The 17,183-nt window shown below is 46.9% G+C and overlaps 1 protein-coding gene and 1 long non-coding RNA gene across 3 annotated transcripts in view; one reads left to right on the forward strand and one right to left on the reverse strand.

Moving 5' to 3' along the window:
- Window positions 1-246: 246 nt before the first annotated feature.
- Window positions 247-11,474, reverse strand: LOC310850906. 2 transcript variants are annotated; one of them, XR_014567459.1, is made up of 2 exons: window positions 11,385-11,474; window positions 247-3,432 (listed from the first exon to the last, which is right to left on the reverse strand). It is a non-coding gene; the product is annotated as an uncharacterized lncRNA (long non-coding RNA). The 2 variants fall into 2 exon arrangements; XR_014567460.1 differs by having other exon boundaries at window positions 247-3,466.
- A 58-nt stretch (window positions 11,475-11,532) lies between these two features.
- The window catches only part of PRDM2 (PR/SET domain 2), a 48,843-nt gene continuing 43,192 nt past the window's right edge, over window positions 11,533-17,183 (forward strand). The window contains exon 1 of the mRNA XM_083752384.1: window positions 11,533-11,682. The gene's annotated coding sequence lies outside the window, so the exon portion shown is untranslated. The remainder of the gene's footprint in view (window positions 11,683-17,183) is intronic.

Below are 17,183 nucleotides of genomic sequence, written 5' to 3' on the forward strand. Positions count from 1 at the left end.
ATCATGGCAGCGGGTGGGATGAGCTGATCTCCTGGGTGCAATCCAGCTCTGACATTTGCCACAGCCTACAATATGTCAAGCGCATGGCTTGCTTCCTCTTCCTCTCCTGAGCAACTTCAAGAGAGGAAGGGCAAGTGGGGGTGGTAGCCTCTGTGGAATTTCAACAACAGAGGGCAAGTGCCCGCTATCCCGTTTGTCATGGGCTAAGCCAGACATGACCCAAAATTAGCCATGGAGTTGGCAAGGTTGCACCAATGGAATATTTTATTTTCCAATGCAAAGAGCAATCACAGAGACTTGACTCACAGTGGGAGGGGAAAGGTTAAATCCTTGCTACACACATAAGCACACACAAGGGTCCCAATTGGGATCCTACACACACATATCTGCTTATTTACTTTTAAGTGCATGAATCAGTGGAAGGTGATTTTTCCCAGCCCGGGGGCCACATTCCTTTCAGAAAAGCCTTCCAGGGGCTGTATGCAATGGATGCAACTCTTACCTTTGCTCAGTAGCCTACAGTTCCAGCCACACAATTCCAGCTACACACAAACACTCCATTTTGACATTATCACATTTCAAGGGCACAATCCACCCAGGCAAAAGCCTTCACAGCAGGACCAATAAGAGGTGTGGTTTGGAGAGAGGGGTGTGGCCTGGAAGAGTCCTGAGAGTCCCATAATGAGACCTAGAGCCCCCCAAGCCCAGGGGCACTGGCTCTATGGGACCAAGCTGTCCCCCCCACCGCCTATTTATTGGGAATGTGCTGAGCCCCCTCAATGTTGAGGGGACAGAAGCAGACGAGCATGGAGCCCAGCACAGCGCAACTTCAGTGGCCAGAAGAGGAGCTGCTGGCCATTGCAGACATGCTGGGCTGCGCTGGGCTCTGCACTCTGCATCCTCCCAGCAATGCGTGCCACACACGTCATGTGCATGTTGTTACATGCACAAGCTGTGCATCAGGCCCCTGGTGCCTCTGCCTGAACCAGAGTTTTCCTGCCCCTGGCACAGATGGTGTCTCATTTGGACCTCAAAATGATTGTCTTTATCTCAGATTGTCCCCTGAGGCATCGCACGCCTCTTCAGTCATGCACAGCTGGAGTTTATGAGCCAACTTCAAACTGCACCAATTTGACTCACATGGGCTTTGACCAGCATGTTCAGCAAAGCCAGGGCCGGATTTAGGTTTGATGAGACCCTAAGCTACTGAAGGTAATGGGGCCCTTTATATGTCCAGCTGCCCTTTGTCAACAACAAGTTGTCACTGTTTTTTGTGTTGAATATATGCCATGCACCCAGTCCGTGCAGAATGTAGGCACCCTATATATAGAAATGAGCAAACCAATGATATTTTAGGGAGCAGGCTAGCAGGCGGGGCCCATTACTTACATCATAGGAGCCTAAACAACACAAAACACTGTTGCTGTTTGTAGGTTTTATTTTATTTGTTTTTTTAATCTTATATTTTGGAAATGTACATCCAGTTGTTTTTTTTCCTTTAGTTTTTTTTTGGGGGGGGCAAGAGAGTGGGGCCCTAAGCTATAGCTTGTTTAGCTCATACGTAAATCCGGCACTGAGAAAAGCTCAAGGAAGTTTCCGAAGTTTGTTCTCCAAACATGCAAGCCAAAGATAACTCATCCTTTCCAACATTTTGCTTGGGACACTCCTATTTTTATACAGAGCATCACTGCCCTTTCCCATACCTTACACCTTGGTGAAGGCTCTTTTTATTCCTGCTGTACATCATATTCACTGACTCCCATAATAGTCTGCTCTCTTCTGATTCCCAAGCTGAAGGGCTGTTTGTTCTTTGGGTTAGGGTTAAACGGGGTTGCGGAATCCCCAGTCCTGGGGCCCAAATTCAGCCCACCAGCCCACCGAGCAAAATCTTCTTTTAAAACCATCCAGGTTGGTGGCTATTGCCACCTTCTGTGGGAGTGAGTTCCCCAGTTTAAATCTGCACTGTGTGAAGCTGTGCTTTCTTTCATCTACCCTGAATCGTCCAACATCCAGCTTCCTTGGATATGTTCTAGTAGTGGTGTGTGGTGAATTTGTTTGTATTAATATAACAGATAATGATGTGCTGTCAAGGAAACCTGAAATTTGGGGATTCCTGCATATGCACGATTGTGTTGGGAAATTGTCCTGCACACACACACCCCTGAAGAAGCACAAGATCAGATTGTGCTCACATATTTTGGCAGGCAGCATAGATCAAATGAGGGCAACTCCATGGGTGGAAATTGATGCCCTGTGTTGATGCTGTGGCAGGCTACCTTGGAGCTACAGCCCTGCTTCTGAGGTAATTTTAGGACAAGGCTAAGCTTCTCTTCGACCTGCAGGCACAGCGGTGTGAACCAGAATAAATATTTGATTGGGCCCAAACAGACCAAAATAGCACTGGTTCAGCCAACAACTTAAACTGTGTTTGCTTGTTTTTTAAAAGAGTAAATACAACTGTCTGAATATTTAGGATCTGTTTGCCCAGGGATAATCCTGAAGAAAATGAGGGGAAAATGATGGCATTTAAGGTGAGCTGTTATGAATCAGGACAAAAGTCCATGTAGTCAACATGGTGCTGTTACAGTGGCCAACCAGATGCCCCAGAGAAGGGGTGTCCAATATGTGGCCCTCAATGCCTTTTTTGGCACACCCACACCCACCCCACCATGCTCTTGCTGCCTTCCTAAAGCTGGGTAAGCAAGGCACCATCAACCCCAGGTAGCAGGTTCAGGGATCTTGGGAATTGTAGTCTAACATCATATGGATGGCTTGCCCTGACAGTTCATCACTCATCAGGATACAGTGGTGTGACATGTTCCAACTTCTGGTTTGGACATTATAAGAACATGATGAGTCCTTCTGGATCAGGCCCATCTAATCCAGCATCCTGCTCTTGCAGTGGCCAACCAGATACCCCAGTGGGAAGCCTGAAAGCTGGACTTTTCCCCCCATTGAATTAAAAAATGCTGTAAAATGGCTACATACAAATTCAATAAAACAGAGAATACAGCACAAAGCAATACACAGTATAACAGTAGTTCCAAAGCAGCTCAAAAAGCCAGCCACAATGTGTTGATTAAAACCTGAGAAAATAAAAGTTTTTTTAAACCACCTGCCCATATTGGTTCTCCCTTCTTTTCATGTGTAAGGGAATAAGAAAGTAAAGCTCTCCACCCAGCCTCACAAACCTGTCTGTAGGAGAAACTATATGGACTGCAAGCAGAACTTGAATGCAACAGCTCTCTACCCACCTGTGACTTACCAGCAACTGATATTCAGAGGCATACTGCCTCCCACAGTGGAGGGAGGACATAACCATCGCTAACACAGTTGGAGTTGTCCCTGAAGTGGGGAGGTATCTATTCCTCCAGAATTCCTGATTATTGGCAACAATAATCTGGGCCTCAGGACTACTGCAGAGCAGGAGATCTATGGAGATGCCAAACCAGGACGTTGAAATGGTCTTCTTGAGGAGCAGAGGGAGATGAAGCCACTAGGCTGAAAAAAGTTAGCTGCCCTAGGATTACAGCAAACCAGTGATGGGGAACTTGTGGTTCTCCAGATGTTGGCCTCCAAAGCTCATCAGCCCCAAGCACCAGGGCCAAATGGTCAGGGATGATGATGATGATGGGAGATGGAGTTCCACAAAGTGTGGAGAGCTACAGGATCCCTAAGCCCGCAGGAAACCCACACCAGTGTCACAGCAGCCAAGAGAGGCCAGCTGGATGCTGTCTGATGCGGGCCAGAAGAGAGCAGAAGTGCAGGGCAGTGAAAGGTCAAGTTGCATAAGCAGCCGCCAATTATCCAAAGTGATGGAGGAAGGCAGGGTGTAATCGAAGGCAAGCAGGAGGTAAGTTCCCAAAGTAGCAGCTGACATTCAAGAAGGTCAAGTAGAGGCGGCCAAGGAGGGGCAAGGAGCAAGCACTCAGTTGCTCAGCCAGGCAACGTCCCTTCCAGCGAGACAAGAAGTTAGCATAAGAGCATAAGAAGTGCCTGCTGGATCAAGCCAAAAGCCCATCGAGTCCACACTCTGTTCTCGCAGTGGCCAGTCAGATGTCCTTGGGAAGCTAGTGAGCAGGACCTGAGCGCAACAGAACTACTTGTAAGCATATATAGTAAAAGCAGCATGAGAAATGTGCATGTGCACATGGTATTCCATGGCCTGATAGACTGGACTACTGCAATGCACTCTACATTGGGCTGCCCTTGAAGGTAAGAACCTAAGAGCCCAATGGAACAGGTCAAAGGTCCATCTGTTCCTGAAGTATAACTCCTACCATCCCAGACCACTGGCCATGCTGGCTGGGTGGTGACAGGTGTTAAGAACATAAAAACATATGAGCCTGTTGGATCAGGCTAAAGAGCACCAAGAGCCTTCTGAACGTTTCCTCACTATGAGAAGTGAGGTTACGGGGAACCAGGCAGAGGACCTTCTCAGTAGTCGCACCCACCCTCTGGAATGCCCTCCCATCAGATGTCTATGAAATAAATATTTGACTTGTAGAAGACATCTGAAGGCAGCCCTGTTTAGGGAAGTTTTTAATGTCTGATGTTTTATCGTGTTTTTAGTATTCTGTTGGGAGTCACCCAGAGTGTTTGGGGCAACCCAGTCAGATGAGTGGCATACAAATAATAATAACTGTTATTATTAAATTATTATAAAGGCACATTAAGTCCATCATCCTGCTCTCACAGTGGCCAACCAGAGGCCTGTGGGAAACCTCCAAGCAGGACCTGAGCAAAGGAACACTCTCCCTTCCCGTGGTTTCCAGCAATTGGTACAGTCATACCTCATGTTGCGTTCTGCTCATTACGGACTTTCAGCTTATGAACGCGGCAAACCCAGAAGTGTTTACTTCTGGGTTTGCCACCTGCGCATGCACAGAAGCGATCTGCATGCTTCACGCCCATGCAGAAGCGCTCAATCGCGCCACGCACATGTGCAGAAGAGGTGCTTTAGTTGCAGACTTTTCAGGGTGCAAACGGCACCCCAAAACAGATTAGGTCCGCAACTAGAGGTACCACTGTATTCAGAAGCATTGCTGCCTCTAACTGTCAAGTCAGCGCAAAGCCATCTCCTCCATGAATCTGTCTAATCCTAAGCCATCTAAATTGGTGGCCATCTCTGCCTTGTGTGGTAAGGAGTTGTGGTTGAACAATATCCGGAGAGCATCAGGTTGCACAAGGTTGTCCTTGAAGCACATGGAACTAACCAGGTTAAGTCACTGAAACCTATGCTGGTGAAGCAAACTGGTGATGTCAGAAGCAACGGAACCTTCCCTGATTTAAACTCCAGAGCCCTGCAGAATACCATATGCCAAAGCATCCCCACATTTCCCATATTTGATTACAGGAAGCCATTTCCTCCAACGTGTGATTTATCTGTGTGTCTGCAGTTTGTGTTCCTCTGCAGTGGAGAAAGGGATTGGGGGGAGAGGGCAGGCTGAAGCAATCTGCTCCGTAAGCAACCCTTTTGCAATGCACCTGTTCTTTTGCACCTGCGGCTTGAGTTCCGCAGCTTGGCTGCAAGGCAGGATAGTGGTGCAGGGATAAGATGTGCCACTCGCTAACATGCAGAACCCAAAAATAAGCACAGATGGATTAGACAGCTGTCAATGGAAACATTTCAACAGGAGGGGAGCAAGGACCGCACCAGAGCTCAGCAACACCGATCCTGTTCTGGATTAGGGCTCCAAGGACTGAAAAGCCTCCTTGCCTCTTTTGGAATAGTGACATCATCCCCTTTCTCGACCACTAACAGGGAAGAGTCATGCTTTCCAAATAGCAGAGGCAATGAATATTAGCATCATGCTTCTCTGAACTTTGCATTGTGATTGAGGAAACACTAGAATGGAAAACTTTTAGCTGTCTGGGCAGCTACCCTCATGTGGTGAGCTAGTAGAACTACAACTTAGGACATCAAGCAGGCAAATAAAGCTTTCTCAGATTCTGGGCTGCCGTTCCCTCCAGAATGACATTTGGGCTTTACAGGACATGAAAGAGCTTCCTGTTTCACTTAAACTGAAGAGGACAGGTCTTTTTGCCTTCGGTGCAGTCACTGCCACTTACTTAAAGCTCAGCCCTGACATACAGACCTGTACAAAGGAGGCTGCGGAAGAGACTTATCACAATTGCCCTGTCATTAAACTTTTGGTGCTGTCAGCCTCCTCTGGAAAAAAGATGTGGGAGCCAGCTGCATAACACCTGCCCCTCCTCTCCAAACTGTACAGTGGTACTTCGGGTTACATATGCTTCAGATTACAGACTCTGCTAACCCAGAAATAGTACCTCGGGTTAAGAACTTTGCTTCAGGATGAGAACAGAAATCATGCGGCGGCGATGCGGCAGCAGCAAGAAGCCCCATTAGCTAAAGTGGTGCTTCAGGTTAAGAACAGTTTCAGGTTAAGAATGGACCTCTGGAATGAATTAAGTACTTAACCTGAGGTACCACTGTATTTAAGCCAGGCTCCTTGGAGTGCAGCGAGCAAGACCAGTATCAGAAACTTTATTGTCGGTTAACTCTGGTTTTGCTTTGAATTTATGTACTTCAGTCTAGAATAGATTTTTGTTTTGCGATATTGAATTGATTCTGTGTTTTCTAAACTGCTGTTTTTTGTCATTTTTTAATTTACTGGCACGCTCTGTATTTTGTATATTTGTATTTCCAATGCCCTGCGTTTTGAATGTTTCCTGTAAGCTGCCTGGGGCAGAGCTTAGTGTAGAAGTAAACTCAATCAACCAAACTCAATTATTTGCTATCTGGGGAAATGGCCATGGAAGGGTGAGAGCAGGGCGCTGGTGTCTTGTGGATGCACCTACAAGCATGTACATAAGGCTCAGTTTGCACCAGACCAAACTTTTGAAGATCTCAGGCTGAAAAGGTTCACAGTGTGCATGTGCACACTCTAGCAGAATGTTTCTAAAGGCACCTCCAGGAAGGGCAAATAAACAGTGGCAATGGGTAGCATCCAACTACTCAGAGTAGACCCACTGAAATGAAATTGAAATTAACAGACATAAGTTAAGGGGCAGGCTGTAGCTTGGTGGCAAAGCATCTGCTTTGCATCCAGAAGATACCTGCTTCGATCCACAGAATATCCTAGGACTAGAACAGACCCTTGTCTAAAACTCTAAGAGTAGGGGCAGTGCAGACAATACTGAGAGAGATGGGCCAGTGAGTCATGCCCATTAATTTCAGTAGGTTTACTTGGAGTAAGACCAACATTGGATACAACTCAGTACTTTGAACAGGTGTCAGAAAGCAGGAGTAGCTGAAACAATTGCAAATATGAGAACACGAAACAGCCTCTTCTGTCTTGTCCCTGAAGGGCTTCATGCTTCACTCAGATTAGGAAAACAGGGCTGTTTCCTGTTATCTTCCAGCACGTTCCTCCAGCAGCATTGGGGCTTTTGAAATGCTTGGCATGTTCTTCACATTCCAACCAACAAAGCATTCTTCGGCAATGTCAGAAAGAGGGAAGGCTGCAGTCACATCGGGTTCCACCCATGGAATGGAGCTGTCAGCGATTGTGGTGAGAGAATTTCTCCAGTTCCGTTCCCGTTCCTTTTGTTTGCTCCCCATCTGATGCCCCGCTCTTCCTGGATTCCAGTTTGACTAGAGCAGTTTCTAAAATGGATTCTCAAATTCAAGCATGCCCCCTTTGCTGCAGTTTCATCATTCCCTTTCATCTGCATCTGTCTTGAGTCCAGAGCAGACATCCTGGAGGGGCTGGTTGGGAGTTGCAAGTGCTCAGGTCCAACCCTCCAATTCTAGTTTGCTTGCCCAGTCCGCTCCTATATAATGGGACACAAGGGGGCATGTCACTTGCTGGATCAATGTCTTAGCTTGCTTAGCCATGCACAGTACTGATTTGAGCATTAAAGATTTTGGAAGAAAATGAGTTTGAATTCCTTATCCTCCAGGGAGAGCTAAGACAGCACCATTGCAACCTTCCTGATTTTTCTGTGTACATGTGCACATCAGTAAACACATGAGAACTGATAAAACACTGTTTTATTGAAAAATCTTGCTGCGATTGTATGATGACCGCAACATTATTTGTGTGTGTGTGTTACTGGTCCACAAATATGGTCCTGTGTGTTGGCTGAAAAATATCTCCCCCTGAAAAACTTGATACAATATGTGTGAAGCTTCACCCCAATGTTGCTTAATCAATATGAAAAAAGGACAGGGGGAGTCCCAAATTTGAACAAATAAATAAAAGAAATATCAACAATATAATCCTAGGCAATTATCCTAGGCACCCCTAGAAGTGGGGAATGGGGGTGTTTCTAACTAACGTTTTTCAGGGTGGCAGGACAGAGGGCAGCTAATAACAATGGATGACATATTCCAGGAGTGAGGACCTGAGGGCTGCATTCAAATCTGGGCAAATGTCTGGGGGGCCACATGACAGTGGTGGGCAGGGCCAGATGCAGAAATGGGTGGACCAATGTACAATATTTTCCCGTGTATAAGACTAGGTTTTTCCCCCTAAAAGATAATGTCAAAAATTAAGGGGTGTCTTATACAAAGATACATCTCCCCCCATTTTCTTAAATCTAAGACCCCAAAATAGGGGGCATCTTATACATGGGGCATCTTATAGACGGAAAAATATGGTAACTTTGTTCAGTAGGCTAGTTTCCACACATGCTCATCCTGCTCCCTGTCTGCCCTCCATACAGTCAAGCAAGGCATGTTCAAAGTTCATGGACACATTCCAGCCAGGCAAAAGCTCTCAAGGAGGGTGCAAAATTGTTGAGTCTTCGGGACCAGAGAGACTCCTAGCTAGCACATTTGCAAAGATAAGCAGGGTCTGGTATGGTTTCAAATTGGATAGAGGATTGTTGAGATTCCTGCATTGCATGGGGTTGGATCAGATAAACCTTGGGATAGCCTCCAACTCTACAATTCTATGACTCCTGGAGGGCTGCATTCAGTTCCTGTGCCTGAGGTTCCCCTACCGCAGGCATATTTGGAAAACTCCCTGCTCCATGAGACATCACAGAACAAGTGAGCAACAGGAATTCCTTGGCAGGGCCTCACTATCTCTACCTTCTGCATGATAAGATTTTCTTTATAGAGCAGGATGCTTTATAAATGGCTTTCTAGCACCAGCTAGTGGCAACATTAAGTGAAGACCAGTAAAATAATGATAATATTAATGAAGCAGCAGCAGCATCCTGGCTCCCGCTCAACGAAGAATTCAAACTCAGGTTGCAGCTTCTACCCAACAAAAACAAAACAGAGGAACCAAAATTAGAACCATTTAAAACATTTTAGCCAGTTGCCCCAACCCAAGAGTGCATGCATGAGAAAGTAATGTGGGGGATTTCTAGATCTGAATAACGAATGACCTGAAGAATGACTTCTTCCTAAGGTTTAGTTGTTATCTCCTTTCCTAGTTTGAACCCACTGGTTTGGGTCCTACCCTCTGGAGCAGCAGAAAACAAGTTTGTTCCGTCTTCCATGTGGCAGCCCTTTGGAAACTTGATTTTGGCTCTCATATCACCTTCTCAGTCTTCTCTTCTCTCTGTGATGTGATCCGCACTGCAAAGCCCTTGGGTGCAGGGTCAGTTTGGTGCCACTGCCAGTGGAGGAATGGCTGCAGCTTAGGGTGCATTGCCTAGGGCAGGAGCAGTCAACCAGTGGCTCTGCATATGTTCCTGGACGCCAGATCCCATCATCCCTGATGACTGGCCACACCGGCTGGCACTAACAGGAGCTTTTCCTTTTTCAAAGTTACATTGCTATCTTGCCTTTCTTCTGAAGAGATTAAAGTGCTGTCCATGGTTCTTTCCCCATCCCATTTAGCCTCACAACAACCCTGTGAGGTAGGTTAGGTTGAGAGGCAGTGGCTGGCCAAAGGTCACCCAGCAAGCTAATAGTGCCACTGTATTCTGCTCTGGTCAGACCTCACCTGGAGTACTGTGTCCAGTTCTGGGCACCACAGTTCAAGAAAGACACTGACAAACTGGAACGTGTCCAGAGGAGGGCAACCAAAATGGTCAAAGGCCTGGAAACGATGCCTTATGAGGAACGGCTAAGGGAGCTGGGCATGTTTAGTCTGGAGAAGAGGAGGTTAAGGGGTGATATGATAGCCATGTTCAAATATATAAAAGGATGTCACATAGAGGAGGGAGAAAGGTTGTTTTCTGCTGCTCCAGAGAAGCGGACACGGAGCAATGGATCCAAACTACAAGAAAGAAGATTCCACCTAAACATTAGGAAGAACTTCCTGACAGTAAGAGCTGTTCGACAGTGGAATTTGCTGCCAAGGGGTGTGGTGGAGTCTCCTTCTTTGGAGGTCTTTAAGCAGAGGCTTGACAACCATATGTCAGGAGTGCTCTGATGGTGTTTCCTGCTTGGCAGGGGGTTGGACTCGATGGCCCTTGTGGTCTCTTCCAACTCTATGATTCTATGATTCTAAGCTTCATGGATGAGTGGAGGATTTGAACCCTGGCCTCCCAGTGTAAGCAGTATTGTAAGCACCACAGCAACAACCTGAGGACTTCTCTCATCCTCAGTGAGGGTGAGCTTCTTCCGCAGTCACCAGAACCCCACGTAGCCTCTAGTCTTCATTGAGGACTGGCTGCTTGCTCCCCACATCCCTGGAAGTCGCATAGCGGGTGCTGTGCTCCACATAGTCTCTAGTCCTCATTGAGAACTGGCTGCTTGTTTCCCACATCCCCGCCAAGTTGTCAATAAGGGGGAGATCTGCCTATCCACTCACTTAGGGCCGGATTTAGGTTTGATGAGCCCTAAGCTACTGAAAGTAATGGGGCCCCTTTATAGGTCCAGCTGTCTTTTGTCAACAACAAATTGTCACTGTTTTTTGTGTTGAATATATGCTATTTGGTAATTTATGGACCTAACAGGTATCTAAAGCCATTTGCACATAACGAAATATGTATTTTATCAAAGTAATTGTTGAACTGAAATACAATTAAGAAGTATATTACTAGTGAAATTTTGGAGGGGGTCCCAAGAGAGCTATAGCTTGTTTAGCTTATACGTAAATCCGGCACTGCGTGACTCACTGAAGACTAAGAGCCCCGCATGGAGCGGATTCTGCTGTGTTTTGTCCCTATAGTCCCACAGGACCGGTAGTCCTCCATGACGGCAACCTTCTTGCCTCCCACACAACCCTCTAGTCCTCAGCGAGGGCAGCCTTCTTGCCCGTTCAGCATGCGCTACAACCCCACGGGGCCGCTAGTCCTCAGTGAGGACGGGCTGCTTGCCGGAGCCCCCTCGGAGCGAGAGCGCCTGAGCCCCACACTTCGCTCTAGCCGCCGGGCTGCCTGCTGCGCTCCCACCCTAGAAGCCACCCCCCTCCAATCACCATCCCTCTAGACCTCAGTGAGGACGAGCTTCTCACCCGAGAGCCAGGAAGGCCGTTCCCCGCGCGAGCTCTTATTCCCTCGGGCGCCGCCGGCCGTTGAGTGGTCGCCTCGCGCGCCCTCCTCCCTCCCTCCCTCCCTCCCTCGCACGAGGCCCCCTCCCCTCCCTCTCCCCCTCCCCTCCCGGCCTCTCCGCCGCCGCCGTCACTTCCGAGGCCGGAGACAAAATGGCGTCCGGAGGGGGCCGAGGGGCCCTGTGGGGCCTTTCGGGCTGAGCCGGGGGTCGGCTCTCGAGGAAGGAGGAGGAGGCCGCGGCCACGGCGGCGGGCAGCGCAGGTAAAGGCCGGCTCGGGCGAGGGGGGCGAGGGCAGGGTCAAGGCGGCAGCCACTTGCCCGCCGCTTCTTCCCCTCTCAGCGAAGGGGGCTCGGCGGAGTGGGGAAGGGGATTTCGCCCCAAGGGTGGTTGTGGGGGGGGGGTTGTGGGGGACGATACACACACACACACACACACACCCTCCTCGCCAGCGGCACCCTCTTCCCCCCAAAGAAGCGGAGTGGACATAGGATGGGCATGGGGTGGGATGCGGTGTAGGGGTGAGAGGTGTGAATTGGGGTGAGGTTATCCTAATTGGGGGAGCCACCCCCGCGCATGACCCAAAGTGGACTGGGGGGAGGGAGACGTGGATTGGGGGGGGGGCTGGAGGTGAGGCGTGTATTGATGGGGAGGGGTGTGGTAGAGTGGGGGGGAGTCTCGTTGCAGGGGTTGCCCCATTGGGAGTAAAACTGGGAGGGGGACACACAAACACACCGCTTCCGGGAAACCTCCCACCCCCACCCCGCTTTAGCAAAAATAGAGGGGTGCAAGGGATTTGGGGTGGGGGTAGAGTAAGGATAAGGTGTTGATTCAGGGGTGTTGTTTTTTCATATTGCAGGGTTTTTTTGAGGGGGGGACCCCCCCAAGCCCCCAAAGGGATGGGGCTTTTTCTTGAACAGTGTTAGGCCTGCTTTGATGGGTTGGTGTTTGTGTGTGTGTGTGTTGTATTTTATCTCAGTTGAGGAAGTAGGTCTGTAAAGGGGACCCCAGACCCCACCCCACACGTGTTGTAGTGTATAAGTAGAGTTCCATGTTCATGTGCATGTGTTGTGTTTCACATAGCAGATAGGCGTGGGCCAGGAAAGGGGTCTTCTCCCTCCCTGCTTCCATGTCCGAATTGTGGTGGAATGATGGGATACGTACATGAATGAGTGTGTTGGTGAATATTTTGCTCCCAGTTAGAGGATGGGTGGGAGGACGCCTCCAGAAAGGATTCCTGCCCCCCTGCTAAAAGTGGAGGTGCATAAATGGATAGTAAAGTTCTAATGGGAAGGAGCAGGGTTCTGGAAGTGGGACTCTGTCCCATGCTCACAACTAAGTTTGAAATATGGAGTTGAGTGGTTCTGAAAAGGACCCCCCAACACACACACCCAAAGTTTGGTTGTAGGAGGTTGCATAAAAGTGTGTGCATCTAATTGCCCCTTAGACAGGAGTTTGACTGAAGGAGGGATCCCCCGTCCTCACAGAAGTTAGGTTCTGGATTGGGGGTGCGATTTTAGCATGAATGGGAGTTGTGCTGAAAGCTAGGATGAAAAGATGTATCAATCCTTCCCATTGCATCCCAAAGTCAAAGTGAGTGCCTGGAAATAAAGCCACAAGTAATCTAGAGGTCCTGCTGTTGTACTCTGAATTTTGAGTCACTTGTATAGTGTCCGTAGAAGGAGAAGAGCCAGGAAATGTAATTGTAACAGTAATGAAGAAAAGCATACAATGAAAAAGGATGAAAATGAATATCTTTGAGGCATATATTTGCCTTCAGGCAGAGTTTCCTTATTCTTCCTTATCTCCACCCTGCTTCCACCCCCCACCCCCAAAGCTTGCTGCTCCCACTCACACAACATGCTACCTCCATAGATCTAAAGGGAAATGTGTCTGAATGCTGTTGGCTTCCAAAATTTGAAGCCAATGCCCCTTAATTGGAACTAAGGGAAAGGACTAACTGGGGAAGTTGTTGTGGTTTTATGTTAGAAGAGGAGGGTCTGTGGTGAGTGATGGGGTAGCTGGAGTACAGGGCATGTTTAGCCAGAATATTTGCATTTTTTACACATGATGCTGATGGTGCTTGTAAAGTGCTCTTTCACTTAATTTTAGAGCATCAGTGAATCAAATGTGCATTTTAGCCAATGAGAGCGTTGAAACTGATACATTATCCCCCCCCCTCAAATGAGATTTGCAAATACACTAAACAAAGCAACAGACTAAAATAGATAGTAAAAACAGTCATAAAGGCAAGGAGAATAAAAATACAAGATAAAAAAGCTAAAAAAAAAAAGAATGAATAGCAGTGCCTAATAACACAACTCCACTTCTTAACACAAGAGAAGTGCATTCAGGGATATGTGTGTGTTGTAATAGCCTTTTCATTTCAGCGCTCCCATCCTCTGAAACAAAGCAGAGGTTGGCCTGCTGTTATCACTTTATCTGCTTTGTGTACACACCCAAAGTTAGCTAATGTGAGATAGTCCTTTCAGCCACTCTCTGGTATTCAGAATCAAGATGCATAAAAATCCATCCAACCTGTTTGGTGCATCTCTGATACTCCTTGAGTTTCTGAAGTCAAGGGGCGGTAATTATTACTTAACACAGAATATAGGAGTAAGATCTTGTTTTATTGTATCAGTATTATACTGCAAATGCTAGGCCATACTATGCACTAGCCTCCTGTGGGGCATTAGTCTCTTGCGGGGAAACCACTTCCCGTCAATAGCACATTGTGGTACTGGACAACCATAGTGGTTGATGGGAAAGAATGTGGCATTCTTGAGATGTCACCCCTAAAGATGGTACCTGCAGGATAAAGGACTAAACATGCAGAAGACAGAATCAGGATTCAGTGTAGCCTTATCAGATTTGATAACTGGGTCACAACTAATAAAATGAATTTCAGTAGGGACAAATGTCAGGTTTTGCACTTAGACAGGAAGAACCAGATGCACAGATATAAGATGGAGTACACTTGCATTGCCAGTAGTACATAGGAAAAGGAACATGGGGTCTTAGTAGACCACAAGCTTGCAACAGTGGAATGCTGCAGCGGTGGGGAAAAGCCATTGCTATTCTAGGCTGCATCAGCAGAACTATAGTATCCAGGTCAAGGGAAGTCATAGTCCCGCTCTATTCTGCGTAGGTCAGACCACACCCTTAGTACTGTGTCCAGTTCTGGGCACCACAATTTAAGAAGGATATCGACAAACTGGAACAAGGCGACCAAGATGATCAAGGGTCTGGAACCCAAGCCTTAGGAGGAATGGTTGAGGGAGTTGTGTGTGTTTAGTCTGGAAAAGAGGAAACTGAGAGGAGATAGGATAGCTATCTTCAGTTCTCTCAAGGGCTGTCACATGGTGACCAGAAAGAAGATTCCAACTAAACATCATGAAGAGCTTTCTGACAGTGAAAGCTGTTTGGCAGTGGAACAGACTCTCTTGGGAGGTTGTGGACTCTCCTTCCTTAGAGGTTTTTAACAGAGGATGCTTTAGTGCTTTAGTTGAGATTCCTGCACTGTAGGGGGTTGGACTAGATAATCATTGGGGTCCCTTCCAACTGTACCATTCTATGATTCTATACCATGCAGGTGGTTGGCACCTACAGAGAGAAGTCTTGTTATACGTCTGGTAGAAGTTGTAGGGCGGCTGCATACTTTATTATTGGGATTTGTGTGTTAAGACAGGAAACTGAGATACATGGTACTGTTTGTGTAGTGTTCCATTTTTCTTTTCCCTATGAATGTCAGTCTTTTCTTCCCTGCCTGCTCAGTATAGCTAGCAGATTGGAATGTTTTCAGATGTGGGCTTCTTTCACTCGAAAGTACACAGGGAAATGTGTGAAATGCTCAACTCTGACATTCAAAACAGAGCAATCTAGAGTAGGGATGGGGAACCTATAGCTGTGCAGACATTGTTGGACTTTATCAGCCCCAGACAGTGAGGCCAGTGATTAGGGCTGCAGTTTCCCAATCTCTTATCTTGTGGTATTGCAATTAATGTAAATCAGACAATGCTAATTTTGCATTGTTCAGTTGTTTCGTACTACACCCACCATATAGCTGTACTGGCTGGGAATGATGGGAATTGTAGTCCAAAATATCTGGAGAACACTAGGTTGGGGAAGGATGAGTTGCTGCCTTGCATTTCAAAGTGTATTTTAAGTGTAATGAAGCATCCTTGGTCGTTTTACAACAGTTCATCACATTGTTGAGGTGATTTGTATGTTCAGTCAGTTTCTGTTTGTTCCCACATATTACTTTCTCTACAGGGCATATGCAAAATTCAACTATATCTGATTACAGCAGGGAGGTGATTGGGGATGTTAGCACTGAAATGCTGGCTTAATGCGGCTTATTTCTTTCTGTGCACATTTAAAAACTATTACCTCAATGTCAGCGAGACCACTTGTACTCTTTGTACATCTATAAGAGTTAGAACATCTTGTTCAAATGTGAGTGATTAAAAGTTAAGCCACGCCTTCAAATTCTTGACAGCATTCGGGAGAAACTAGCATCTTATTTCAATTTTTAATGGCTTGAGTATTTTATGGAGCTACAAAATCAAGAGTGAATGGGTCCTTAATGTATCAAACTGTAATGTACACTGTGTGTCAAGGTCAGAATATTTGTCCATCTAGGCTACTTAGTAAGGTCGACTGGCAGCAGCTCTTTAGTCTCAGACAGAGGAGAGGCTTTCAGGCCACTTGCTCCCCGATTCTTTTAGCTATAGAGATGCTGGAGGTTGAACCTGACCTTCTCTTTCTTTTTTTGTTAAATGCACAGTATGGTAAGGCACCACTTGTTAAATTCTTATCTGTATTCATTCTGCCTTAATTTCTCAGAATGTGAGCCTGCTTTCAACTATGAACTGTTCTGTCCCCCGCCTCAGCCCCCTGGCCGCCCCACCAAATCACAGGATGCATGAGTTTCAGTAGAATACCTGTGCTCTAGGAGCAATAATTTCTGTGACTATTTTGCAGCAATATAGCAATGTGACGTGGGTGGCGCTGTGGGTTAAACCACAGAGCCTAGGACTTGCCGATCAGAAGGTTGGCGGTTCGAATCCCCGCGACAGAGTGAGCTCCCATTGTTTGGTCCCTGCTCCTGCCAACCTAGCAGTTCGAAAGCACGTCAAAGTGCAAGTAGATAAATAGGTACCGCTCCGGCGGGAAGGTAAACGGCATTTCCGTGTGCTTCTCTGGTTTGCCAGAAGCGGCTTAGTCATGCTGGCCACATGACCCGGAAGCTCTACGCCGGCTCCCTCGGCCAATAAAGCGAGATGAGCGCCGCAACCCCAGAGTCGGTCACGACTGGACCTAACGGTCAGGGGTCCTCTTTACCCTTTTACCCCTTTGCAGCAATAATGAAACACGCTTTCTAGAGTACAGGTGCACCATGTTCTGCAAGTTCTAGGGTGGTATCCACACTTCCCCATAAGCTGAATAGGAGTAGCTGACATCATTTTCAAATACTGTAATGTCATTTAAATAGGGTGGACACCCCATGTTAAAGATGGTGAGTTGTCTCTAATGTTCTTACTTTTTTTAAAAAAAAAATATTTATTGAGGTTTTGAAAGATTACAAAAATAAAGAAAAAAAAGAACAAAAAAACAGAAGAATAAAAACAATTAAAAAAAGACAAATCAATCCTTCCATAACTTATCTTTCATTTGTTTGTTTCCTTGACCTCCTCACACCTCCCTTTTTTGTATTCTAGTTCAATTAACTATTTCAGCAAATCCTTTCCATCTTTGTTTTTAT

The sequence above is a fragment of the Podarcis gaigeae genome (genome assembly GCF_964106915.1).
Source record: "Podarcis gaigeae genome assembly, chromosome: 8".
Classification (NCBI taxonomy): Eukaryota; Metazoa; Chordata; class Lepidosauria; order Squamata; family Lacertidae; genus Podarcis; species Podarcis gaigeae.